Source organism: Triturus cristatus, chromosome 8 (assembly GCF_964204655.1).
Source record: "Triturus cristatus chromosome 8, aTriCri1.1, whole genome shotgun sequence".
NCBI classification, from domain to species: Eukaryota; Metazoa; Chordata; class Amphibia; order Caudata; family Salamandridae; genus Triturus; species Triturus cristatus.
In genome coordinates this window covers 1,615,788,250-1,615,815,118 of record NC_140591.1, presented here as the reverse complement: position 1 = coordinate 1,615,815,118, position 26,869 = coordinate 1,615,788,250, and the positions used below count along the sequence as shown (strand labels likewise).

The window sequence follows — 26,869 nt, the reverse complement described above, 5'->3', positions numbered from 1 at the left end:
CTAAACTGGGGTGGTGTAGTGGGCAAAAGAACGATGGATTTAACCCAGATCTCTTGACTGGGGGAGAATGTATGCATTGTCAGCATTCCGTCCATCATTTGTTTGTTGTAACGCTTTTCGCCCTAAGTGGGATGGGTATTCCCAGACGTGGGACCCGTGCTCACTACGCCACTGGAGTCAAGCTATCCTGGCTGATGACGGCTGATAGCCAGAAACCGGTCCTAGGATGCTTGATTCCGGTCCAGGGAAGTCATGGCTTGGCAGTTCGGGCTGGACTGTTCCCATGAGGCACAGGGTCAAGACTGATTTGCATATGCCATGTCTAAACTGGGGTGGTGTAGTGGGCAAAAGAACGATGGATTTAACCCAGATCTCTTGACTGGGGGAGAATGTATGCATTGTCAGCATTCCGTCCATTTGTTTGTTGTAACGCTTTTCGCCCTAAGTGGGATGGGTATTCCCAGAAGTGGGACCCGTGTTCACTACGCCACTGGAGTCAAGCTATCCTGGCTGATGACGGCTGATAGCCAGAAACCGGTCCTAGGATGCTTGATTCCGGTCCAGGGAAGACATGGCTTGGCAGTTCGGGCTGGACTGTTCCCATGAGGCACAGGGTCAAGACTGATTTGCATATGCCATGTCTAAACTGGGGTGGTGTAGTGGGCAAAAGAACGATGGATTTAACCCAGATCTCTTGACTGGGGGAGAATGTATGCATTGTCAGCATTCCGTCCATCATTTGTTTGTTGTAACGCTTTTCGCCCTAAGTGGGATGGGTATTCCCAGACGTGGGACCCGTGCTCACTACGCCACTGGAGTCAAGCTATCCTGGCTGATGACGGCTGATAGCCAGAAACCGGTCCTAGGATGCTTGATTCCGGTCCAGGGAAGACATGGCTTGGCAGTTCGGGCTGGACTGTTCCCATGAGGCACAGGGTCAAGACTGATTTGCATATGCCATGTCTAAACTGGGGTGGTGTAGTGGGCAAAAGAACGATGGATTTAACCCAGATCTCTTGACTGGGGGAGAATGTATGCATTGTCAGCATTCCGTCCATCATTTGTTTGTTGTAACGCTTTTCGCCCTAAGTGGGATGGGTATTCCCAGACGTGGGACCCGTGCTCACTACGCCACTGGAGTCAAGCTATCCTGGCTGATGACGGCTGATAGCCAGAAACCGGTCCTAGGATGCTTGATTCCGGTCCAGGGAAGACATGGCTTGGCAGTTCGGGCTGGACTGTTCCCATGAGGCACAGGGTCAAGACTGATTTGCATATGCCATGTCTAAACTGGGGTGGTGTAGTGGGCAAAAGAACGATGGATTTAACCCAGATCTCTTGACTGGGGGAGAATGTATGCATTGTCAGCATTCCGTCCATCATTTGTTTGTTGTAATGTCTCAGATTCCTGGGCGCAGTGTATGTAGGTGTGTCGGTGAGGTTCGAATAGTGGTGGACGAGGATAGGGCTGAGACTGACATGGGTAGGGTTATCTGCTGCACTTCGGTGCTGCAGCTTCGGGCAGGAGCCAAGCTGTGTTGTGCCACTCAACCCCTGCCCCTTTCCCTTCAGTGGATTCGCCGGTGCGGGTCAGTACTTGGTGAAGTCCGACCTGGTGCCTCTGAGTCAGGGATTACTGGGCCTGGAGATATTTTGCTACGTATCATGGCCCAGGGAGGTATCCCACCCAAATATACCTCAGTCTTTTCATATGATTATTATTCCCACGTTCTCATAAATTGCCAAGAACTCAAGGCGTAGAGGTTCCTCGTGGTTGCCCACGTCTAGGGCGATTGGCAAGTCCTCCCAGATATGTAAGCAGAGTTCGCTGTTGGTCATAAAGTAGACTCCATTACTTATCTACCCAATTCTCTGTTAACAATTTAAGCATGGTGTGGTAGGTTTGGATGCATTCATGTTGTCTGTGATTTAGAGGTGGAAGGAACTCGATGATGCATGATGCTGGGTAAGGCTCAATGCTTGGATCGTAAGCGCAAGCCTCATCACCCCTCTTCTTTTGGGTTTAAGGACAATAGAATTGCATAGACATCTGGTGATGGGACTGAAGAATCAGGGATAATTGAAGGTTTCTTTCGAGTACCACTCGCATTGTGGCTAATACATTGTGAGTCCAGCAATGTATGCTGGCCATCGGAATCCTTTTGATTGGCAAAAGTTGCCCATTTTCGGTTTTGTCCGTTTCTTCTAAATGATACCCTTGCAGTATCGACCCTTCACTGGTGATTTGTAGTAAATCCTTCTGTGCATTGTCAGTACGTGATTCAGTTTTGGATTAGCGCTATTAGCATTCCTGCTCCATGGCACCTCTTTTCAGTGACTGCTAGCTTTGTTCTTTCTGGTGTAGATGATCGCTCTGTTCTAGACTTCCCCCAAACGGGCCAGCAACGACTTGATGCAGACACCATGGCCCTGTTTTGTACGAATTGTTGTACCCAGTGCGCAGAAACCAGATTCCACTCCTAACTTGGGGGAGGGGGTGAATATATTGCTGTAAGGAGATGAACGTCTGTAAGTCAGATACACCGGATACAGACCACATTATGACATGTTCCAAACACCACTACGGACACATGTCGTGCCCGTATCCCTGAGTGCCTCCGCGTCGGACACATCTTTAGAACAGAACTGGCTGGTGTATCACTGTTTTCGCTTTGGAAGACAATGAGTAAGGTTGTTTTTTATATACAAAATGTATGTGTGTTCAGAGGTGAACTGCGCGCAGAACGCCTGCCAGCTGCTTGGCTAGACTGTGGTGCAGGTGCAGAAGGCCCGCCTACTGCTTGTCTAGAGTATGGTGTAGTGCAGAAGGCCCACCTCCTGCTTGTCTAGACTATGGTGTAGTGCAGAAGGCCCACCTCCTGCTTGTCTAGACTGTGGTACAGGTCTGGAAGGCCCGCCTCCTGCTTTTCTAGACTGTGGTGCAGAAGCCCGCCTCCTCCTTGTCTAGACTGTGGTGCAGAAGGCCCACCGCCTGCTTGTCTAGACTGTGGTGCAGAAGGCCCGCCGCCTGCTTGTCTAGACTGTGGTTCAGAAGGCCCGCCACCTGCTTGTCTAGACTGTGGTGTAGTGTGGAAGGCCCGCCGCCTGCTTGTCTAGACTGTGGTGTAGTGCAGAAGACCCGCCTCCTGCTTGTCTTGACTGTGGTGCAGAAAGCCCGTCTCCTGCTTATCTAGACTGTAGTGTAGTGAAGAAGGCCTGCCTCCGGCTTGTCTAGACTGTGGTGCAGAAGGCCCGCCTCCTGCTTGTCTAGACTGTGGTGCAGAAGGCCCGCCTCCTGCTTGTCTAGACTGTGGTGCAGAAGGCCCACCTCCTGCTTGTCTAGACTATGGTGCAGAAGGCCCGCTGCCTGCTTGTCTAGACTGTGGTGTAGTGCGGAAGGGCTGCCTCCTGCTTGTCTAGACTATGGTGTAATGCAGAAGACCCGCCTCCTGCTTGTCTAGACTGTGGTACAGGTCTGGAAGGCCCGCCTCCTGCTTTACTAGACTGTGGTGCAGAAGGCCCGCCTCCTCCTTGTCTAGACTGTGATGCAGAAGGCCTGCCGCCTCCTTGTCTAGACGGTGGTGCAGTTGGCCCGCCTCCTACTTTTCTAGACTGGTGCAGAAGGCCCCCCTCCTGCTTGTCTAGACTGTGGTGCAGAAGGCCCGCCTCCTGCTTGTCTAGACTGTGGTGCAGAAGGCCCGCCTCCTGCTTGTCTAGACTGTGGTGCAGAAGGCCCGCCTCCTGCTTGTCTAGACTATGGTGCAGAAGGCCCGCTGCCTGCTTGTCTAGACTGTGGTGTAGTGCGGAAGGGCTGCCTCCTGCTTGTCTAGACTATGGTGTAATGCAGAAGACCCGCCTCCTGCTTGTCTAGACTGTGGTACAGGTCTGGAAGGCCCGCCTCCTGCTTTTCTAGACTGTGGTGCAGAAGGCCCGCCTCCTCCTTGTCTAGACTGTGGTGCAGAAGGCCCGCCGCCTGCTTGTCTAGACTGTGGTTCAGAAGGCCCGCCACCTGCTTGTCTAGACTGTGGTGCAGAAGGCCTGCCTCCGGCTTGTCTAGACTGTGGTGCAGAAGGCCCGCCTCCTGCTTGTCTAGACTGTGGTGCAGAAGGCCCGCCTCCTGCTTGTCTAGACTGTGGTGCAGAAGGCCCGCCTCCTGCTTGTCTAGACTATGGTGCAGAAGGCCCGCTGCCTGCTTGTCTAGACTGTGGTGTAGTGCGGAAGGGCTGCCTCCTGCTTGTCTAGACTATGGTGTAATGCAGAAGACCCGCCTCCTGCTTGTCTAGACTGTGGTACAGGTCTGGAAGGCCCGCCTCCTGCTTTTCTAGACTGTGGTGCAGAAGGCCCGCCTCCTCCTTGTCTAGACTGTGATGCAGAAGGCCTGCCGCCTCCTTGTCTAGACGGTGGTGCAGTTGGCCCGCCTCCTACTTTTCTAGACTGGTGCAGAAGGCCCCCCTCCTGCTTGTCTAGACTGTGGTGTAGTGCAGAAGGCCCGCCTCCTGCTTCTCTAGACTATGGTGCAGAAGGCCCGCTGGTTGCTTGTCTAGACTGTGGTGCAGAAGGCCTGCCTCCTGCTTGTCTAGACTGTGGTGCAGAAGGCCTGCCGCCTCATTGTCTAGACGGTGGTGCAGAAGGACCGCCTTCTGCTTGTCTAGACTGGTGCAGAAGGCCCGCCTCCTGCTTTTCTAGACAGTGGTGCGGAAGGCCCGCCTCCTGCTTGTCTAGACTGTGGTGCAGAAGGCCTGCCTCCTGCTTGTCTAGACTGTGGTGCAGAAGGCCTGCCACCTGCTTGTCTAGACTGTGATGCAGCATGCCCGCCACTTGCTTGTCTAGACTGTGGTGCAGAAGGCCCGCCTCCTACTTATCTAGACTGTGGTGTAGTGCGGAAGGCCCGCCGCCTGCTTGTCTAGACTGTGGTGTAGTGCAGAAGACCCGCCTCTTGCTTGTCTTGACTGTGGTGCAGAAGGCCCGCTGCCTGCTTGTCTAGACTGTGGTGCAGAAGGCCCGCCTCCTGCTTGTCTAGACTGTGGTGCAGAAGGCCCGCTGCCTGCTTGTCTAGACTGTGGTGTAGTGCGGAAGGTCTGCCTCCTGCTTGTCTAGGCTATGGTGTAGTGAAGAAGGCCTGCCTCCCGCTTGTCTAGACTGTGGGGCGGAAGGCCCGCCTCCTGCTTGTGTAGACTGTGGTACAGTTACAGAAGGCGCGCCGCCTGCTTGTCTAGACTGTGGTGCACAAGGCCCGCTGCCTGCTTGTCTAGACTCAACTCAGATGCTGTCTTTGCCTTGAAGGGAATACGAGCAGTTCAGTCTTACCTGCCATCTCGCTCTTGGGTCCCTGACGCTGTGTGTCTCCCCTGCTGCCGCTATCTGACATCGCGCGGCCATCGCAGGGGGAGACTACAGCTCCCAGTGGGCTTAGCGCTCCCCAGCTGATACGAATCTTCGCGCCCGGAGGGCTTAAGAGAAGGATGCTCCCTCGGTGGAGCGGGTCCCAACTCAGATGCTGTCTTTGCCTTGAAGGGAACACGAGCAGTTCAGTTTTACCTGCCATCTCGCTCCTAGGTCCCTGACGCTGTGTGTCTCCCCTGCTGCCGCTATCTGACATCGCGCGGCCATCGCAGGGGGAGACTACAGCTCCCAGTGGGCTTAGCGCTCCCCAGCTGATACGAATCTTCGTGCCCGGAGGCGCTTAAGAGAAGGAGGCTCCCTCGGTGGAGCGGGTCCCAACTCAGATGCTGTCTTTGCCTTGAAGGGAATACGAGCAGTTCAGTCTTACCTGCCATCTCGCTCCTGGGTCCCTGACGCTGTGTGTCTCCCCTGCTGCCGCTATCTGACATCGCGCGGCCATCGCAGGGGGAGACTACAGCTCCCAGTGGGCTTAGCGCTCCCCAGCTGATACGAATCTTCGCGCCCGGAGGCGCTTAAGAGAAGGAGGCTCCCTCCGCGTCGCGGGACGCGCGCGGGCGGCGCCGGGCTAAGCCCGGGCTAAGGGCGGGCCGTCTGTGGCCGTCCGGGGCTGGTCGTGGCTGGGCTGGGCCCCATCTCTTGGTGGTGACATTGAACTCGTACAAGCCGATTGTGCTCCGGTAGCTAATACTATATGTAACGTCGTTTTTCTGGATTTTATCTTATTTCATTTGTTATTCTTGTATCCTCGGTGTTATATTTGTGTATGGTATTGTTCTCTCACTAAGATAGTCATCGTTGTTTTTGCTTGATATTAGATATGGGGAAGCATACGATCGCTCAGGTCCATAATGATCCAAAGCAAACAAATGTTGCCAATACTTCACTACCAACCTTGACAGCAATCGATCGTATGCTGCAAAAAACTATTGGGGTGGTTGTATCTGCCATTGAAAGTACTGAAAGGCGTTTCTCGCTTCCAGCAGGTATGCCCCCCCTCTATCTACTAATAATGTTTCGATTCTTACCACCAACTCCCAGGATTCTTTAATGGCACCATCTTTTATTGGTCTCCCAGAGGTTCGAACATTACAAGAAATTGGGAAAACTGTAATTCCTCAGCAACAGTCAGATGGATACTCTACGTCGACACGATCTAGGTTATCTCTGTCCCCGGACATCTTTTCCCGTAATAGCTTACCTGAGTTTCCACCCTTGCCTGAAAACCCCACAGTAGAGGTGGGACTAGATTCACCTTCAAGCCTAATTTCCATCACTGGTTCAGTGCTAAGTATCAATATTGATACACCCCAAATGACAACCAGAGGCCAGAAGGCTAAATGTAAACAAAAATATAATAACAAAGAAGGGCCACAATTATCTACTGCTAAAGGAAAGAGATCCTATAAATCTAGCAAAACCACTAGTAAACCTAATGTGGAACAAGGGGAAAAAGGATAATAATAAATCACTAGCTGCCCCTTTGGACTCGTTAATAGGAGAGTCCTTTTGGGGAAAAATGGAGAACATGCTAACTACTCTTCTTGTACCCATCATGAAAAAATTAACAAACATCGAAACTAGGGTTAATAATATGGAAGAACAAGTTGTGGGCAATTCACACAGCTCACATGGTAATGTACTACTTACCCTACCCCCTGCTGTACCACAAATAATTTTGCCTGATCCGAAAAGTAATCCAAAACAAGTATCAGAGGTATCTGGCAGTTGTGATCAGCAGGAATCTAGTGGCTCAAGAGGCATAAAATCTGTGGGAATTAATGTATTAGGTCCCTCTGTTTCAACTTCAAATTCTCTAAGTATTGGTGCTGACACTAGGGAGGTTAATGTTAAACCTAGTTTACCAACGTTGAATTTACCCCCCGAGGCTCTACCTTACACTGTGGTGTTAGCAAACGTTCCACCTCTCTCTCCTAATGCTTATGAGCATTGGACAACCCTGAGGAATAAGACCCTTCATTTTTTGTCTATTAAATTTGGGCAGAATAGTGCTTTGTTCGCAAATTTTAAGATGGTTAGAAGAGTTGGTTGGCTTGGTTCTACAGTTAAATCATTAAGAGGGGACTGTGTGATTGTATCGTTTCGGTCTCCCTTATTGGTTAATGATATACTTGAGAAATGTTATACTGGCCATTTAGCTACTGATTATGTTAACATTGTTCCCCTTGATTTCTTTTATTCCCCCTTACGACAGCAAAGGCTGTGGGGTTTTTCTTCCTAATTGTCCAAGCAGGGGCGTCTTGAGGGAGAAAGATATAGTATACCAACATCCAATCAGTTTGATATTCTTAGTGGCCTAGATAATAACGACTGACAGCAAATGTATTCTTCCCTAAACACTTCAATTTTTGTCTCAGAGCCTACGCCGATTAGTGTTCTTTCGGATAATATTAAGGGAGGTAAGAGGCCAGTCAGTTGCTTATTAGAGACTGAGTGTAATGCACGGGGGTTGGTGGTATCTGACGTAGGACTAGTGGAGAAGAGAGAGAGTAGATCTCTGCCTTTGTTGGTAGATTCCTCTTCAGTTCCTCCTGGCTGTCCCCCATTTGGTACTCTGCCTTGTAACATATGTTCATGGAACATTGCTGGCATTAAATCCAAAATTGGTAATCCACTCTGGCAAGACTTTATTCAAATGCAAGACCTTATTTGTTTACAAGAAACTTGGACCAGTGACCCGGTTCATCTAAACGGGTTTAAAACGTTCCATACTCCAGCTGTGGATACCTCTCATGGAAGAGCTAAAGGGGGACTGATGACTTGCGTATCTAATAAACTAAATCTTATAAAGATAATGGAGCCAGTTAAAGATCCCTATTTTCAGATAATGATAATAATATTGGATCTAGCCACCCGATTGCTTTGCTCAATCTATACAACAACATCCCCCCTGGAGAAGTCTCTACTGTTTCTAAGAAAGTGGCCAAAGTAATGTTATCACAAGAAAATTTTTTGGGATTTACCATGATGACACTTTTTTTGGGAGATTTCAATTGTACTCTCTGCAACATGTCTGCAGATAATAGATGTAGTATGGGACGAGAAGATGGAGTGAATCAGTCACACTTTAATCATTCTACTTTGGATGAACAATTTAATGAACTAATTGGTCAACTCGATTTGGGTTTTATAAACGAGGTTTGCCCAACACCATTTCCTCTTCCTCCAACTTTTAATGGGTGAGGTTGTACCTCTACTATTGATTTTGCTCCAATTACAAACAGGCACGCTGAAAGTATCGCCACCTTTAACGTATCTGATATCGCTTTAAGTGATCATTTTCCTCTTTGCTTAGCCATTTTTATCCCAAAGAGGTCTGCCTCAAAAAATAGTACAGATAGAGACAGTTGCAATTGGAAGTACAAATGGCTATACGCTTAGATGGGATAAGGTAGATCAAAATAATATGCTTAATAGTGTGATTAATAACTATGCCTCTGATTTTTCAATGTGTCTGGCGGAGGATGCCACTTCTGAAAACATACTCGCATCCTTCTTGTCAATTTGTAACGAGATTAGGATTTCCTTAACGAGACAGCGTAGAAATAATAAAGGTTAGCGGGGTGGTTGTTTTAATACTAGATGTACTAAAGCATACTCTCTTTTAAAGAAAGCATTGCATAACCAACCTAGGTGTATAGAAGACGTTCATAGATCTAGGAAAGAGTACACACTCGCTGTGAAAGATAGAAAAGATGAATTAAGGAAAGAATCCTGGGAAGCGCTGAATCAAGCGTCGGTATCTAACGATTGTGCAGGTTTCTGGAAGATCATTAGAAATCCCTTATTTAGAGAAGAGACCTGTCTGACTCTGGAAATAGCTATTCCTGAGGTCGAGTGGATCAATCACTTTTCTAGAGTATATGAGGGAGATAGAATGTCTCTCTCCCCTTGAAATCCCTCTGACTATTTATCTCTGAAAAATATGCAGTTTTCTTTGCCAGAGGTTGAAAAGGCAATATATGCAAGTAAGGGCGGGAAGGCCCCTGGCTCAGACGGTGTACCCATAGACGTATTCAAGTCAACTATGCCTCTGTGGGCCCCCCTTCTGGTACAGGTGTTAAATGCCAGTTGTGCATCGGAATTATTGCCCACTTGGGTGGGGTCCATAATTGTCCCAATATATAAAAAAGGGGATAGGCATGACCCGGGCTGTTATAGACCTATTTCCCTCTTAGATTCTTTTACAAAAATAGCTGGGCGAATAATTCTGGACCGCCTATTATTGTGGGCTGAAGATAACTCTATTTTATCTGATTTACAATATGGTTTCCGCTCTGCTTTAGGAACCGTGGAACAAGGTTTAAACTTCCTGATGTTGACTGGGAAGTATACTAAGGCTAAGAGGGAGAATTTGTTTGTGGCTTTTGTTGACCTTTCAGCCGCCTTTGATTGTGTGATTCATTCCAAACTATGGTTGTTATTGGAACAAATTGGGGTTGAAGAAAATATTATTTATTTTCTTAAATGTTTTTATAGTGGAGCTTTTGCTCGCGTACGTTATGGTCGCAAAGGGGAATGCACTGGTAAAATCCCAATCAGGAGTGGGGTTAGGCAGGGTTGTGTCCTGGCCCCTTTCCTTTTTAATTTGTATATTAATGGTTTGGAGAAAGCCTTGTGCAACAAGAGTTTTGATCCCCCATACGTAGCTGGTCGCCCAATTCCGCTATTAATGTACGCGGACGATGCAGTCCTAATGTCTCGCACGCAAGTGGGTCTACAGCGCGTGGTGGCTAGTTTTGCCCTCTTAATGAAAGAATTGGGCTTAAGAGTTAATATTGCAAAAACTTTCATCATGCACTGTGGTAGAAATGTAAAAACTAAGAAGGCCATTTTTATTGAAGGACAGCGGTTGGTTCTAACTAAGCAATTCTCCTACCTAGGTATTTTGTTTACCCAGAAGGACGTATGGGGTGAGTCAATGGAAGCGAAAAAACAGGCGATGATACGCTCGACTGCTGCCCTTAGGTCCTTCTCGGGAAAATTAGGCACCACACCACCTGCAGAATTAATTAAAATGTACAAGGCTAAATGTGTATCTGGTGCAATGTATGGTAGTGGGATCTGGGGGTTTGTGGATCCTATCCCGCTCCAGGTAGTTGAGAACTCATTCCTGAAGTTTATCCTCGCAGTTCTCAAGAGTTCCTCGAACTATAACTGTCATGCAGAATTGGGACTCTCCTTTATATCGGACCTTATTAAGCTAGAACCCGTGCTATTATGGCACAGAGTGTGGTCAAAAGAAGAACCTAAGCTTAACAGAGATATATTGTCAGATGTCTTAAAGTTAGAAGGATATATGAGGATACCTTGGCTGAGATATGTACGAAAGTTTTTGACTGATATGGATAAGCTGGATTATTTTTTAAATCCCCTTACTATCTCAGCCATATCACGGAAAGAGTTTAAAAAAGAGGGTCTGGCTTTTTTAGAATCAACAAGAGGCGCTGTGGAGGTCTTAAAACCCACTGTTTTACATCATCAACTAATTTTAACATCTTTTAATATTCAACCCTACTTGATACATGTCCCGGGTAACTATGATAGATTTTTATTATCCCGTTTTAGATTTGGACTGTTTCATAGATTGGTTTGTTTTCCCACAATCAACGATTGGTCTTATGAATTGTCTCCCTGTCCTCGTGATGAATCTTCTCCCCAAAGTACCATGCATGTTGTTTTGTTTTGTAAATTTTATCATCAAGTTAGACAAACTATTTTATTGCCGTTTTTAAGGGTGATTGTTCATCGGCAATGTCGCCGTGCCATGTATGATAATCAACGCCTGGATAATCATCTTTGTGTTGCAACAATTACCCTGTACTTGAAAAAAGTGATATTTATCAGGAAAAGGATGATTTTATAATGTATTTTATAATGTATTTTTCTGTAATTCTTGGATAATATGAAACTTTTACATTGTAGTTGTTATGATTTAATGTTTTTTCCTCTATGTACACTTTTATGATTGTTGTTTACAATCGAATAAAGTTTTTCTGACTGACTGACTGACTGAGTAGTGTTGCGTCAGAAAGTACTTTCCCTCTTTTTATAATTAAAAGCGCTGAGTAGACTATTTATTGGGTGTTTGTTGCATACCAGTGATCTAGGGTAGAAGCCCACACCTCCTTTTCTGAGCAGCGCTACAGCTGGGTACTTGTTTTTCAGTAGACGGAAGGTTGCAGACTTGACTTGTGAACTCCTCCGATCATGCACACCTCATAACCCACATTCTTATATTGGCTGACAGTGCTGAGGTCAGTAGTATACATTCTGGGTTGCACTAAAAGCATTGAATACATTCAGTTTTGGTGCATATTACGTACACATTAATGCACAAATATCAGAGTGCAAGGCTCTGAGAGGGGTTCAAAGGTTTGGTTGTGTGACCTCAAGATGTGGGGAAAGAAAGGCCCCGCACATGTATTCCTTGTGCAAACATTGTGGGTTGGTGTAATCTCTGTTTTCACTGAGACTGGTTTTCAAGTTGAAATAATGGGCTTTCATAGAACTGTTTCTATTGGTGGGATGCTAGGCCGTGGTGTTCTGCTCATGCTAAGCCTCTATGAGAAGGGCATGTTTCTGTAGGTTTAGAGACTACGAGAAGAACCCACACCACAGAGATTGGGTAAAGGGTTCAGACCCAACTTCCAGGGTTGCAGATTATTGGGAGCCTCTTGGAACTGTTCGCAGTTGTTGCAGTCAATACAAATTACATGTAAAATAGCCTAAGCGAGGTCATTTCTTTTTCAGGGATTTTCATGCTATTGGCGCAGGCCAAAAACTGCTATCACAGTCCTGCAGGAGATTACCAGGAGGCCCAGTGGGTCCCCTAGGTGTCCCTTCCAGCAGGGTTCAGTGGTCCCTGAGAAATGTTCCCATTGCTGGAGTCATGAAACAAAGTGGTAGTACCTGAGGTTCTGTAGGCTAGACCCACAGTAGTGGGAGGTCCAGGGAGGGAATGGTTTTGGGGCTGGCAACTGTAGTGGTAGCCCTTGATGAGACAGAGTAGAGGGTAGTGAGCGCCCTCTTTTCCCCAGGTGGACTGGTGACTGACCCTGCGGAGCTCTGAGAACGGGTGGCGCACTCTCTAGTTTCTCTGAATGGGTTAACGGTGAACCCTGAGATTCAGGGTAGAGTAGACAACTGCCCATGTTCAATGAAAGATATCTTCCGAGATACTGTTTTGCTAGATCTTGTAGTGGTGTCCTTTGTAAACTGAGGGCGCCGTGATGACACTGGGTTGATGCTAGACGCTTCTGATAGGGAATGTCACTCTTCTCTCAGAAGAACAAGGTACAGATAGCTGTGCCTCGGCAGACGTCTGCCTGGTACACATTAGATGTACCAACCGTGGATTCGAAGGATTGAGTCCCCTCTGAAGTTGGCAGCAGTACAGCTGGGCGCGGGTGACCCCTGAGCTGAGGTAGGTATGTGCCTACCTGGTGGCCTGCCATGCTTCACAGAGGGATCTTTAGGGGCCCTATTCGGAAGTTGCCCAAGGTAGGCCTCGGTTGGGCATGGATGGCCTGCACTGTGTCCAGTGGCACTCCCAGTATACCCAGTGGGGCTTGAGAGTCAATGGGAAGGAGACATTGACCCTGTTGTTGTGGGGAATAGGCGGAACAGGGTTTCTGGGTAGTGCCAGAGGGGGGGATGCCCAAGAGAGGGTACTGCAGGTTCTCCAAATGCAAGACATCAGCCCTTAAATGCATGCATATCAACCTGAAACTGCAAATCAAATTAAAAGGAACACCGGCAAACATTCACGAATTGAGAGCTAAGGCAGGGTGGACTTTCAAGCCTCCTTTAGCCTGGTTCCAGTGTCAAGATCTTGGTGGAGTCAGCTGTAGGACACAGAAGAAAGGAGTTACATGTAGCAGATATTCAATAAATCAGTACTATTACAATCACATGATGCCAACCCAGACCTGTATCATTAGAAGTGAAGAACAATATCTGGCACCCTGCATCAGAGGGAATTAGAACATGACTGAATGACATGACAAGTTCAATCAGCAGCTCAAGACAATTCGGAAAACCTGAACGTCTTACAGAAGAAGTAACCGTAGACTGTGGCTTGGACCTTTCCGGCTCAGCTTCAGGCATTTGTAGTCCCTCTGGACACTGTTGTGCCTCTTGCTTCATCAGCACATTGTAGACAATCCTCAGGTGTTTGCAGAAACTCTGGACACTGTTGTGTCTCTTGCTTCATCACCACATTGTGCACAATCCTCGGGCGTTTGTTGTCAGTGTGTGCACTGTTGTGCCTCTTGTTTCATCGCTGCATTGTGCACAGTCCTCAGGTTTGTTGTCACACTGGGCACTGTTGTGCCTCTCGCCTCATTGACACATTGTGCAAAATCCTCCGGTTTGTTGTCACTGTGGGCATTGTTGTGCCGCTTGTTTCATCGCTGCATTGTGCACAATCCTCAGGTGTTTGTTGTCATTGTGGGCACTGTTGTGCCTCTCGTTTCATCGACGCATTGTGCACCATCCTCAGGCGTTTGTTGTCACTGTGGGCACTGTTGTGCCTCTCGCTTCATCTACGCATTGTGCACCATCCTCAGGTGTTTGTTGTCATTGTGGGTACTGCTGTGCCTCCTGTTTCATTGCCGCATTGTGCACAATCCTCTGGCGTTTGTTGTCACTGTGTGCACTGTTGTGCCTCTCGCCTCATTGACACATTGTGCAAAATCCTTTAGTTTGTTGTCACTGTGTGCATTGTTGTGCCTCTTGTTTCATCGCAGCATTGTGCACAATCCTCAGGCGTTTGTTGTCACTGTGGGCACTGTTGTGTCTCTTGTTTCATCGCAGCATTGTGCGCAATCCTCAGGTGTTTGTTGTCACTGTGGGCACTGCTGTGCCTCCTGTTTCATTGCCGCATTGTGGACAATCCTCAGGTTTGTTGTCACTGTGGGCACTGTTGTGCCTCTTGTTTTATCGCAGCATTGTGCACAATCCTCTGGTTTCTTGTCACAATCCTCTGGGCATTGTTGTGCCGCTTGTTTCATCGTCATATTGTGCACAATCCTCAGGTGTTTGTTGGCACTGTGGGCACTGTTGTGCCTATCGCTTCATTGCCACATTGTGCACAGTCCTCAGGTTTGTTGTCACACTGGGCACTGTTGTGCCTCTCGCCTCATTGACACATTGTGCACAATCCTCAGGCGTTTGTTGTCACTGTGGGCACTGTTGTGCCTCTCGCTTCATCGCCGCATTGTTCACAATCCTCAGGCATTTGTTGTCACTGTGGGCACTGTTGTGCCTCTTGTTTTATCGCCGCATTGTTCACAATCCTCAGGCGTTTGTCACTGTGGGCATTATTGTGCCTCTTGTTTCATCGCAGCATTGTGCACAATCCTCAGGCGTTTGTTGTCACTGTGGGCACTGTTGTGTCTCTTGTTTCATCGTCACAATGTGCAAAATCCTCAGGTTTGATGTCACTGTGGACACTGTTATACCTTTTGTTTCATCGCAGCATTGTGCAAAATCCTCAGGTTTGTTGTCACTCTGGATAGTGTTCTGCCTCTCGCTTCATTGACACATTGTTCACAATCCTCAGGTTTGTTATCTCTCTGATCACTGTTGTGCCTCTTGTTTCATCGCAGCATTGTGCACAATCCTCCGGTTTGTTGTCACTCTGGATACTGTTGTGCCTCTCGCTTCATTGCCGCATTGTTCACAATCCCCAGGTTTGTTGTCACTCTGGGCACTGTTGTGCCTCGTTTTATCGCTGCATTGTGCACAATCTTTAGGTGTGTGTTGTCACTGTGGGCACTGTTGTGCCTCTTGTTTCATCGCTGCATTGTGCACACTCCTCAGGCGTTTGTTGTCACTGTTGACACTGTTGTGCCTCTTGCTTCATTGCTGCATTGTTCACAATTCTTAGGTTTGTTGTCACTGTATGCACTGTTGTGCCTCTTGTTTCATCGCTGCATTGTGCACAATCCTCAGGCGTTTGATTTCACTGTGGCACTGTTGTGTCTCTTGTTTCAACAACACGAAGGACATACATCTTGGGCCACCATGCCGTTCCGGATACTATGTACCGCATAGAGTTTCTGAATTTCTGAAGAAGTCTAGAACACATGAAACAATTATATACTTGACGAGATCACGCAATATTTTACTGCCAAGCCCTGAAGAAGTCTCGATGTGAGACGAAACGCGTTGGCTATGATCTCTGGCTTCTTGAAAATAAAGAAAACATTTTAAAGAAAAATAAAGAAGAAATTTATTTTATCAAGAAATGAAGACTCTTGAATAATTTATTCTTTGATTTGAAACATGAACTTGGAATAACAAATGTACATTATATAGCGCTGAACCCTTTGTGTATCTTGTGTTTATGATAGGATTTGTTCCTAAATAAGGAGTATAGAGGGGAGTACTCCTTGGTTCGTTGCGCTATCGTGTGGACTGAAAGACACCTGTCATTTGTTGGGTGCGGATTTCTATAGCCTCTGCCCTCTTTCTTTTGTGTTCATACTGTTGTGCCTCTTGTTTCATCGCTGCATTGTTCACAATCCTCAGGCGTTTGTTGTCACTGTGGGCACTGTTGTGCCGCTTGTTTCATCGTCATATTGTGCACAATCCTCAGGTGTTTGTTGGCACTGTGGGCACTGTTGTGCCTCTCGCTTCATTGCCACATTGTGCACAGTCCTCAGGTTTGTTGTCACACTGGGCACTGTTGTGCCTCTCGCCTCATTGACACATTGTGCACACTCCTCAGGCGTTTGTTGTCACTGTGGGCACTGTTGTGCCTCATGTTTCATCGACGCATTGTGCACAATCCTTAGGCGTTTGTTGTCACTGTGGGCACTGTTGTGCCTGTCGCTTCATCGCCGCATTGTTCACAATCCTCAGGCATTTGTTGTCACTGTGGGCACTGTTGTGCCTCTTGTTTTATCGCCGCATTGTTCACAATCCTCAGGCGTTTGTCACTGTGGCCATTATTGTGCCTCTTGTTTCATCGCAGCATTGTGCACAATCCTCAGGCGTTTGTTGTCACTGTGGGCACTGTTGTGCCTCTTGTTTCATCGCCGCATTGTTCACAATCCTCAGGCGTTTGTTGTCACTGTGGGCACTGTTGTGTCTCTTGTTTCATCGTCACAATGTGCAAAATCCTCAGGTTTGATGTCACTGTAGACACTGTTATACCTTTTGTTTTATCGCAGCATTGTGCAAAATCCTCAGGTTTGTTGTCACTCTGGATAGTGTTCTGCCTCTCGTTTCATTGACACATTGTTCACAATCCTCAGGTTTGTTGTCTCTCTGATCACTGTTGTGCCTCTTGTTTCATCGCAGAATTGTGCACACTCCTCCGGTTTGTTGTCACTCTGGATACTGTTGTGCCTCTCGCTTCATTGCCGCATTGTTCACAATCCCCAGGTTTGTTGTCACTCTGGGCACTGTTGTGCCTCGTTTTATCGCTGCATTGTGCACAATCTTTAGGTGTTTGTTGTCACTGTGGGCACTGTTGTGCCTCTTGTTTCATTGCTGCATTGTGCACACTCCTCAGGCGTTTGTTGTCACTGTGGGCACTGTTGTGCCTCTTGTTTCATCGCTGCATTGTGCACACTCCTCAGGCGTTTGTTGTCACTGTTGACAGTGTTGTGCCTCTCGCATCATTGCTGCATTGTTCACAATTCTTAGGTTTGTTGTCACTGTATGCACTGTTGTGCCTCTTGTTTCATCGCTGCATTGTGCACAATCCTCAGGCGTTTGATTTCCTTGTGGGCACTGTTGTGCCTCTTGTTTCATCGCTGCATTGTGCACAATCCTCAGGCGTTTGATTTCACTGTGGCACTGTTGTGTCTCTTGTTTCATCTACACATTGTGCACACTCAGGCATTTGTTGACACTGTGGGCACTGCTGTACCTCCTGTTTCATTGCCGCATTGTACACAATCCTCAGGTTTGTTGTCACTGTGTGCATTGTTGTGCCTCTTGTTTCATCGCCGCATTGTTCACAATCCTCAGGCGTTTGTTGTCACTGTGGGCACTGTTGTGCCTCTTGTTTCATCGCTGCATTGTTCACAATCCTCAGGCGTTTGTTGTCACTGTGGGCACTGTTGTGCCTCTTGTTTTATCGCCGCATTGTTCACAATCCTCAGGCGTTTGTCACTGTGGGCATTATTGTGCCTCTTGTTTCATCGCAGCATTGTGCACAATCCTCAGGCGTTTGTTGTCACTGTGGGCACTGTTGTGCCTCTTGTTTCATCGCCGCATTGTTCACAATCCTCAGACGTTTGTTGTCACTGTGGGCACTGTTGTGTCTCTTGTTTCATCGTCACAACGTTCAAAATCCTCAGGTTTGATGTCACTGTGGACACTGTTATACCTTTTGTTTTATCGCAGCATTGTGCAAAATCCTCAGGTTTGTTGTCACTCTGGATAGTGTTCTGCCTCTCGTTTCATTGACACATTGTTCACAATCCTCAGGTTTGTTGTCTCTCTGATCACTGTTGTGCCTCTTGTTTCATCGCAGAATTGTGCACACTCCTCCGGTTTGTTGTCACTCTGGATACTGTTGTGCCTCTCGCTTCATTGCCGCATTGTTCACAATCCCCAGGTTTGTTGTCACTCTGGGCACTGTTGTGCCTCGTTTTATCGCTGCATTGTGCACAATCTTTAGGTGTTTGTTGTCACTGTGGGCACTGTTGTGCCTCTTGTTTCATTGCTGCATTGTGCACACTCCTCAGGCGTTTGTTGTCACTGTGGGCACTGTTGTGCCTCTTGTTTCATCGCTGCATTGTGCACACTCCTCAGGCGTTTGTTGTCACTGTTGACAGTGTTGTGCCTCTCGCATCATTGCTGCATTGTTCACAATTCTTAGGTTTGTTGTCACTGTATGCACTGTTGTGCCTCTTGTTTCATCGCTGCATTGTGCACAATCCTCAGGCGTTTGATTTCCTTGTGGGCACTGTTGTGCCTCTTGTTTCATCGCTGCATTGTGCACAATCCTCAGGCGTTTGATTTCACTGTGGCACTGTTGTGTCTCTTGTTTCATCTACACATTGTGCACACTCAGGCATTTGTTGACACTGTGGGCACTGCTGTACCTCCTGTTTCATTGCCGCATTGTACACAATCCTCAGGTTTGTTGTCACTGTGTGCATTGTTGTGCCTCTTGTTTCATCGCCGCATTGTTCACAATCCTCAGGCGTTTGTTGTCACTGTGGGCACTGTTGTGCCTCTTGTTTCATCGCTGCATTGTTCACAATCCTCAGGCGTTTGTTGTCACTGTGGGCACTGTTGTGCCTCTTGTTTTATCGCCGCATTGTTCACAATCCTCAGGCGTTTGTCACTGTGGGCATTATTGTGCCTCTTGTTTCATCGCAGCATTGTGCACAATCCTCAGGCGTTTGTTGTCACTGTGGGCACTGTTGTGCCTCTTGTTTCATCGCCGCATTGTTCACAATCCTCAGACGTTTGTTGTCACTGTGGGCACTGTTGTGTCTCTTGTTTCATCGTCACAACGTTCAAAATCCTCAGGTTTGATGTCACTGTGGACACTGTTATACCTTTTGTTTCATCGCAGCATTGTGCAAAATCCTCAGGTTTGTTGTCACTCTGGATAGTGTTCTGCCTCTCGCTTCATTGACACATTGTTCACAATCCTCAGGTTTGTTGTCTCTCTGATCACTGTTGTGCCTCTTGTTTCATCGCAGCATTGTGCACAATCCTCCGGTTTGTTGTCACTCTGGATACTGTTGTGCCTCTCGCTTCATTGCCACATTGTTCACAATCCCCAGGTTTGTTGTCACTCTGGGCACTGTTGTGCCTCATTTTATCGCTGCATTGTGCACAATCTTTAGGTGTTTGTTGTCACTGTGGGCACTGTTGTGCCTCTCGCTTCATTGCTGCATTGTTCACAATTCTTAGGTTTGTTGTCACTGTATGCACTGTTGTGCCTCTTGTTTCATCGCTGCATTGTGCACAATCATCAGGCGTTTGATTTCACTGTGGGCACTGTTGTGCCTCTTGTTTCATCGCTGCATTGTGCACAATCCTCAGGCGTTTGATTTCACTGTGGCACTGTTGTGTCTTGTTTCATCTACACATTGTGCACACTCCTCAGGCATTTGTTGTCACTGTGTGCACTGTTGTGCCTCTTGTTTCATCGTCGCATTGTGCACAATCCTCCGGCGTTTGTTGTCACTGTGGGCACTGTTTGCCTCTCGCTTCATTGCCGCATTGTGCACAATCCTCCGGCGTTTGTTGTCACTGTGGGCACTGTTGTGTCTCTTGTTTCATCGCCGCATTGTTCACAATCCTCAGGCGTTTGTTGTCACTGTGGGCATTATTGTGCCTCTTGTTTCATCGCCGCATGCTTCACAATCCTCTGGCGTTTGATGTCACTGTGGGCACTGTTGCGTCTCTTGTTTCATCGCAGCATTGTGCACAATCTTCCGGTTTGTTGTCACTGTGGGCACTGTTGTGCCTCTTGTTTCATCACCGCATTATGCATAATCCTCAGGCGTTTGTTGTCACTGTGGGCATTATTGTGCCTCTTGTTTCATCGCCGCATTGTTCACAATCCTCAGGCGTTTTTTGTCACTGTGGGCACTGTTGTGCCTCTTGTTTCATTGCTGCATTGTTCACAATCTTCAGGCGTTTGTTGTTTCTCTGGGCACTGTTGTGCCTCTTGTTTCATCGCCGCATTGTTTACAATCCTCAGGCGTTTGTTGTCACTGTGGGCACTGTTGTGCCTCTTGTTTCATCGTCTCATTGTCCACAATCCTCAGGTTTGTTGGCACTGTTGGTACTGTTGTGCCTCTTGTTTCATCGTCGCATTGTGCACAATCCTCCGGCGTTTGTTGTCACTGTGGGCACTGTTTGCCTCTCGCTTCATTGCCGCATTGTGCACAATCCTCCGGCGTTTGTTGTAACTGTGGGCACTGTTGTGCCTCTTGTTTCATCGCAGCATTGTGCACAAACCTCAGGTTTGCTGTCTCTCTAAACACTGTTGTCTCTTGTTTCATCGCAGCATTGTACACAAACCTTTGCTTCATTCTATTGAAGGCGTGACCATTGTTGTGGGAGTGAAGTAATCCCAGCCTGAGGCTGTGAACTGCCTCTTGAATACGAGGCTTTGATGCTCCTGCTATGGGGTGAAGTTGTGGGAACCCAATCTCTCAGTTTCTGAGAGGCGAGAGCCAGATCCTGTGAGTAACAAAGATCTCGCTGGCCTGCTAGTGTAATGCAGGACTCTACACTCTCCCTGTGAAGTGCGTGAGACTTAGGGTGTGTTGGGAGCTGGGCTGAGTCACATGGATCTACCTACTGCTGACAGTGCAGGGGCCTGGACCCGGACCGGGGGCCAGGGGGTGAACAGCATTGTAGATGCCTTGAGGGTGGTGATGGTTCCCAGAGATAGGCTGTGACAGAATTTGGGAAGGATACAGCATGCTATAGGTACTGAGGTGATGCTGCAGGACTCCTGTGATGGACACTGGAGGGAGGAAGCACAGCGCCCTAGATGCTATGATGAATCTGCTGGTCTCCTGGGATGGACTGGGGAGGGACCAGGTACCGTGCTACGTACATGCTGCGGTGATGCCTCTGGACTCCTGGGATGGACTGACCAGGGAGAGGCACAGTGCTGTATCTTCTCCCGCCCTTCTCTCACCCCTCTGTGTTGTTCCTCCCCCCTCGCAGCATTGCCTGCTGCTCCATTTAAAGATTTTTTTTAAAAACCTTTGTGCCAGCGTCTTTTTGTAGGCATGCTCATACATTCAACTACAAAAGGAAGCAGCCCCTGCACCCCTTTTTTTTAGGTCTCGCCTGAGCCAGCGCATGCGCATGTCTGGCGAGACATTTAGTAAGTAGGCTTTAAAAAGTCCGACCATATGCTTTTGCTTGTGGCCTGGAGCTTGCGGTTACGCGTGCGGTTACACGCAGAGACACCATCTGGCTTTCCTCCTCTCTGTTGTCATGGCTCATTAAGCTTCCTTTTAGCACGCACGCGCGCGCACAACTCCCGGGCTTCCTCCTCTGTCTTGTCATGGCTCATTAAGCTTCCTTTTAGCGCGCGCGCACATGCACACAACTCCCGGGCTGGTTCAGTATTATATGCTTTTCGTACGCAGCGCGGCTCGAGCTGCAGGCTGCGCTGCTCATGAAATGCTGACGCTACGCGCTCAATTGGCCCACAGAATTGCTCCCACCCACCTCCTCACATGTCGCTGGATGTCCCTCCACCTCCCCCTCATGTTTTCTAAATTCCTTGAGCAGCCGTTCTTTGTTTTACTAAGAGCATGATGTTGATAAGCTTTCTGGTCTAGGCAAACCTTTTCATCTCCTGCAGTGGAAGCATCTTTGTACAAGAAGTTGCAGGTATTGCAAATTACTTTATTGCAGTTGACATCCCCTGACAGCATTTGCTTGTTGTTAGTACTTTCTCTGGGAGAGATAGTGAGATCTGTATTAAACATTTCCAAACGGGGTAGGTTTTGGTTAGTAATTGTTGGTTCTACAATTTTTAACTGCCATTTCTCTTGTTCATTGGATGGTGTAAGGCGTGCATAACATTGCTTTACATAGGTCAGGTCGGGTTACGCTTCACATGGTGCAAAGGTCAGTGCAAATTTCATCCATCTTTGAAGTCAGCGCTATAGCGCTTCCTCCCAAGCTGCATACTTCAACAACAAGCAAAGCAGATAAAAGCGCTCCGCACGCTGCACCACTTTTTATTCTTTTAAAGCACACATGCCGCTCTGTTTCTAAATCTTGTTGCTGTTGTAAAGCTCTTGTAAGCTCGCTGCTGCTTCTCGACACTTATAGCCATCTGGGGATTGTGTTTTATTTTATTTATTTTAATGCGTCTTTATATAGCGCAAACTTTACCTGAAGGTACCAGAGCGCTTTACAAAAGGACCAGTTACATTACATATGGTCTTGTAAGTTCGCTGCTGCTTCTGGGCACTTATAGCCATCTGGGGATTGTGTTGAAGGGAAGCGGTTTTATTTTTTGTATATTTACTGCTCCTTAACTAGCCTTCGGTCTTCCGCAGCTCTAGTGGAGCTGTTTGAGCGGAAAGGGAAAGGTTTTGCTTTATTCTGCCCCACTTTCTGATTGAACATCTATTTTCAAAGTCAGCGCTATAGCGCTTCCTCCCAAGCTGCATACTTAAACAACAAGCAAAGCAGGTAACAGTGCTCCGCACAACTTTTTTTTTCTTTTAATTCACACATGCTACTCTGTTTGTAAAGCCGTTTGCTGTCATAAAGCTGCTTTTAAGCTTGCTGCTGCTTGGCACTTCTAATCGTCTGGGGATTGTACTGAGGTGAAGGGGTTTCATTTTTAGGTTGAGTCTGGGCAGCGCATGTAAGCATTGGCATAGCCAATAGGTCTCGCCTTTGGGACCTTATACGTATTTAGTTATGCAGCACAATATCCTTACTGCAACAACATTAACTGTTGCATGGCTAAACACTTAAAAGGTCCCAAAGGCGAGACCTATTGGCTAAGCCAATGCTTGTTTGTCATGCTGCACAGCATCGGTAATGCTCTGCAGCATCGTCAAAAATTGTAGCAAAGCAAATAGGGCCGAAAGGCTAGATCTGTTGTCTTTGGGGATGCCTGTTTTCATGTGCACATCACTGTTTGATTACGTTTTCTGCTTCATAGCTGTGTGCACACAGGGATGTGTCTCTAGGCCAGAGGTGTTAGGGCTGGTGGGGCACTGCAAACATGCTCTGCGGGTGGATGCTGCAGGCAGTGGTCTTGGGTGGGTGTTTCATAGCAGAAGAGGTTAACTATGTGCAGTTTGGTGTGTCTCTGGTACAGGGGTTGTGGGTGGTGGTGGGAACGGGGCAGGGGTTGTGGGTGGTGGTGGGAACGGGGCAGGGGTCGTGGGTGGCGGTGGCAACTGGGCGGGTCATGGGTGGGGATGGCAACAGGTGGGGTGGGAATGGGGCAGGGGTTGGGGGTGGGGGGTGGGAACAGGGCTGGGGTCATGGGTAGGAACAGGGCTGGGGTCATGGGTGGGAATGGGGCAGGGGTAGTGGGTGGTGGTGGGAATGGGGCAGGGGTCGTGGGTCATGGGTGGCGGTGGGAAAGGGGCAGGGGTTGTGGGTGGCGGTGGGAATGGGGCAGGGGTTGTGAGTGGGGGTGGGAACGGGGTAGGGATCGTGGGTGGCGGTGGGAACGGGCTGGGGGTCGTGGGTGGCGGTGGGAACCGGCTTGGGGTCGTGGGTGGCGGTGGGAACGGGCCTGGGGTCGTGGGTGGCAGTGGGAACGGCGCAGGGGTCGTGGGTGGGGGTGGGAACGGGGGAGGAGTTGTGGGTGATGGTGGGAACGGGGCAGGAGTTGTGGGAGGCATTGGTAACTGGGCATGGGTCGTGCGTGGCGGTGGGAACGGGGGATGGGTTGTGAGTGGCAGTGAGACCGGCGCAGGGTTGCTGGGGTCCCCTGCAGGCTGAAGACACAGGCAGGCGGCCTTCTTGAATGGTAGTTATGCTTCAATGCAGTCCCAGTGCACACATGCCTCGAGGCATCTGCTATAGGCTATTAGAAAGAGTTAGTGGGTAGGAAACTGGCAGTCGCCAATGTAGACAATTTAATGGGCATGTGCCTGGGTTCGTTGTTGCCTTTTCTGCTGATATGCCATTCATACCGCAGCCATGGTTTCCAGGCCTCAAGTTCTCGATTGCTTTATCTTCCACGGGTGTTGTTTAGTGCATTGCACCCCATGACCTCTAGGCACTGTTAGGTGTTTTAGAGATGCTGGTGGGAGGGGTGTTCCTTTGTGGAGGAGGGGTCAGTGCGTGTGGCTCTGCCCTGCACCAGAGACTGTACTTGTGTTGGAAGGCCATGACTCTTGTCATAGTAGGAGTATGCCAAATTGATGGGTTAACGTACGGGCAATCCAAGGGCAGGCTGCGGTGACTAACCTAAGCTTCCCTGCCCGCCTGATGAGCCAAACTGCACCGTGGCCAACCCAGTCGATGCTACCTTTTATGTGGGGATTATCCCCCTAAAATACCATAAACCACCAGTCCATAACTTTACTCACGCGTTTTTAGGGGCGGAGTGTTGCATGGCAAGTCCCCAGTTGCAACTGCCCGTAGGACTGGCAGGGCGGCAAAGTTTTCATCCAGGGTCCTGCCGGAAAGACTCCTGGGGTTTGGCATAAGGCACCCCTATTGTGCTCTAGAAAGGGTACCCCTATGTACCAATCAGTCTCCGGATCGCCCTGTAACTCCGCCTGCAACACAAATGTATACATTAATATGGTCAATTCCTCTGCCAGCCATCCTGCCGGCACGCAGGGTAAGCAGTTGGGAGGGTGACAGCGTGTCCAGCGGGTAACAAAGAGGATGGCCAGTGGGTGGGGGCAGGTATAAATTCTTGTCACCAGCCCACTGCACACCAGAAATGACGCCGCAGAGGAACCGGACATAGGAGGGACTCCCATGGGAAGGGGTCCCAGCGACTGGGTGTGGGGATGCGCCTAATGCAGCACTGAGGGGACTGCCCTCCTACAGGGCCCACGGCACGCGCCGCGGGCAGCCGCACAACACGTGCACAGTCCCGGGTGCAGTGGAGGAGACACACGCACTGATGCACTAGACACAAAAGGGGGTGGGGGGGGGGGCGCCTAACACTACATCCAGTCACGTTCAGTGTTCGGAGGAGCCCCCGACGACCCTTTCTGTGAATGGGCATGCATTCAGCGGATGTTCCAGAGCAGGAGTCCCGTCCCTGCGTCCCTTGGAGGTCAGACAGAGCCCCGCCCCCCCTCGCAGGTATTCAGGATGTGTCCCCATGGAGGGTATCCACACACGCGTGTCCCTTGGAGGGGTGTCCCCGAGGATGGCATCCACAGAGACGTGTCCCTGTGTCCTTGGGGGGTCAGACAGAGTCCCCCCTGAGCAGGTATTCAGTGGGTGTCCCCGAGGATGGCATCCACAGAGACGTGTCCCTGTGTCCTTGGGGGGTCAGACCGAGTCCCCCCTGAGCAGGTATTCAGTGGGTGTCCCCGAGGATGGCATCCACAGAGACGTGTCCCTGTGTCCTTGGGGGGTCAGACAGAGTCCCCCCTGAGCAGGTATTCAGTGGGTGTCCCCGAGGACGGCACCCACAGAGGCGTGTCCCTTGGGGGGTCAGACAGAGTCCCGCCTGAGCAGGGGTTCCGTGGGTGTCCACGAGGATTGCATCCACAGAGGCGAGTCCCTGTGTCCCTAGGGGGTCAGGCGAAGCCCCCCCCCCCTGTGCTGCGTGGTACCTGGCCCCCGGGGGCCCTCTCGGGCCCGGCCCTGGAGGGCTTGTGCCTTGGATTGCCTCGGGTTTGATGGCGGGAATGCTCCTGGGGGCACGGCTCTTGGGTTAACGTGTAACTGGAAGGAGAGGCCGATGGAGGAGGCTGGGAAAGACCCAGCTGTGGCAGGGATTACCGCCCCGTGGAGCAGAACGGACCGGTTCAAGGTGCAGGAAGTGGGGCCGCAGGGGGACGGCTCCAGGAGCAGGAATGGAGGTGGAGAACGGGGCGAGGAGCCTGGGGTTCTGGGGGACCCCCAGAGCTGGTAGGATGTGAGGGAACGGGGCGAGGAGTCTGGGGTTCTGGGTTACTTCCCGTAACAGGCATGGGTGAAGGAACGGGGTAAGGAGACTGTGGTTCTGGGTTACTCCCCGTAACAGGCATGGGTGAGGGAACGGGGCGAGGAGCCTGGGGTTCTGGGGGACCCCCAGAGCAGGTAGTGTGTGAGGGAACGGGGTGAGGAGTCTGAGATTCTGGGCGACCCCCAGAGCTGGTAGAGTGTGAGAGGATGGGGCGAGGAGTCTGGGGTTCTGGGTTACTCCCCGTAACAGACATGGGTGAGGGAACGGGGCGAGGAGACTGTGGTTCTGGGTTACTCCCCGTAACAGGCATGGGTGAGGGAACAGGGCGAGGAGTCTGAGATTCTGGGCGACCCCCAGAGCAGGTAGAGTGTGAGAGGATGGGGCGAGGAGTCTGGGGTTCTGGGTTACTCCCCGTAACAGACATGGGTGAGGGAACGGGGCGAGGAGACTGTGGTTCTGGGTTACTCCCCGTAACAGACATGGGTGAGGGAACGGGGCGAGGAGACTGTGGTTCCGGGTTACTCCCCGTAACAGGCATGGGTGAGGGAACAGGGCGAGGAGTCTGAGATTCTGGGCGACCCCCAGAGCAGGTAGTGTGTGAGGGAACGGGGCGAGAAGTCTGAGATTCTGGGGGACCCCCAGAGCAGGTAGTGTGTGGGGGAACGGGGCGAGGAGTCTGAGTTACTGCTCCCCGTAACAGGCATGGGTGAGGGAACGGGGCGAGGAGACTGTGGTTCTAGGGCACCCCCGAAACAGGTAAAGTGTGAGAGGATGGGGCGAGGAACCTACATGCGCAGTAATGTATGACCTATAAACGCCTGCAAACCCCAGGGAAGCGCAGGGCTCCTTTAAAGTTGCCTGTATGACCTATAAACG

General features: G+C 49.5%; 1 protein-coding gene across 12 annotated transcripts in view; it reads left to right on the top strand.

Moving 5' to 3' along the window:
• ARFIP2 (ARF interacting protein 2) overlaps window positions 1–26,869 on the top strand; it is a 286,324-nt gene that overhangs the window by 73,641 nt on the left and 185,814 nt on the right. For 2 of the 12 annotated variants that reach the window (XM_085623539.1, XM_085623536.1), the window contains exon 1: window positions 25,936–25,956. The exons of 9 other annotated variants lie outside the window; for them this stretch is intronic. The gene's annotated coding sequence lies outside the window, so the exon portion shown is untranslated. Of the gene's footprint in view, window positions 1–25,934; window positions 25,957–26,869 lie in introns of those variants that run through there. One more of the 12 variants, XM_085623535.1, reaches the window with a different exon arrangement.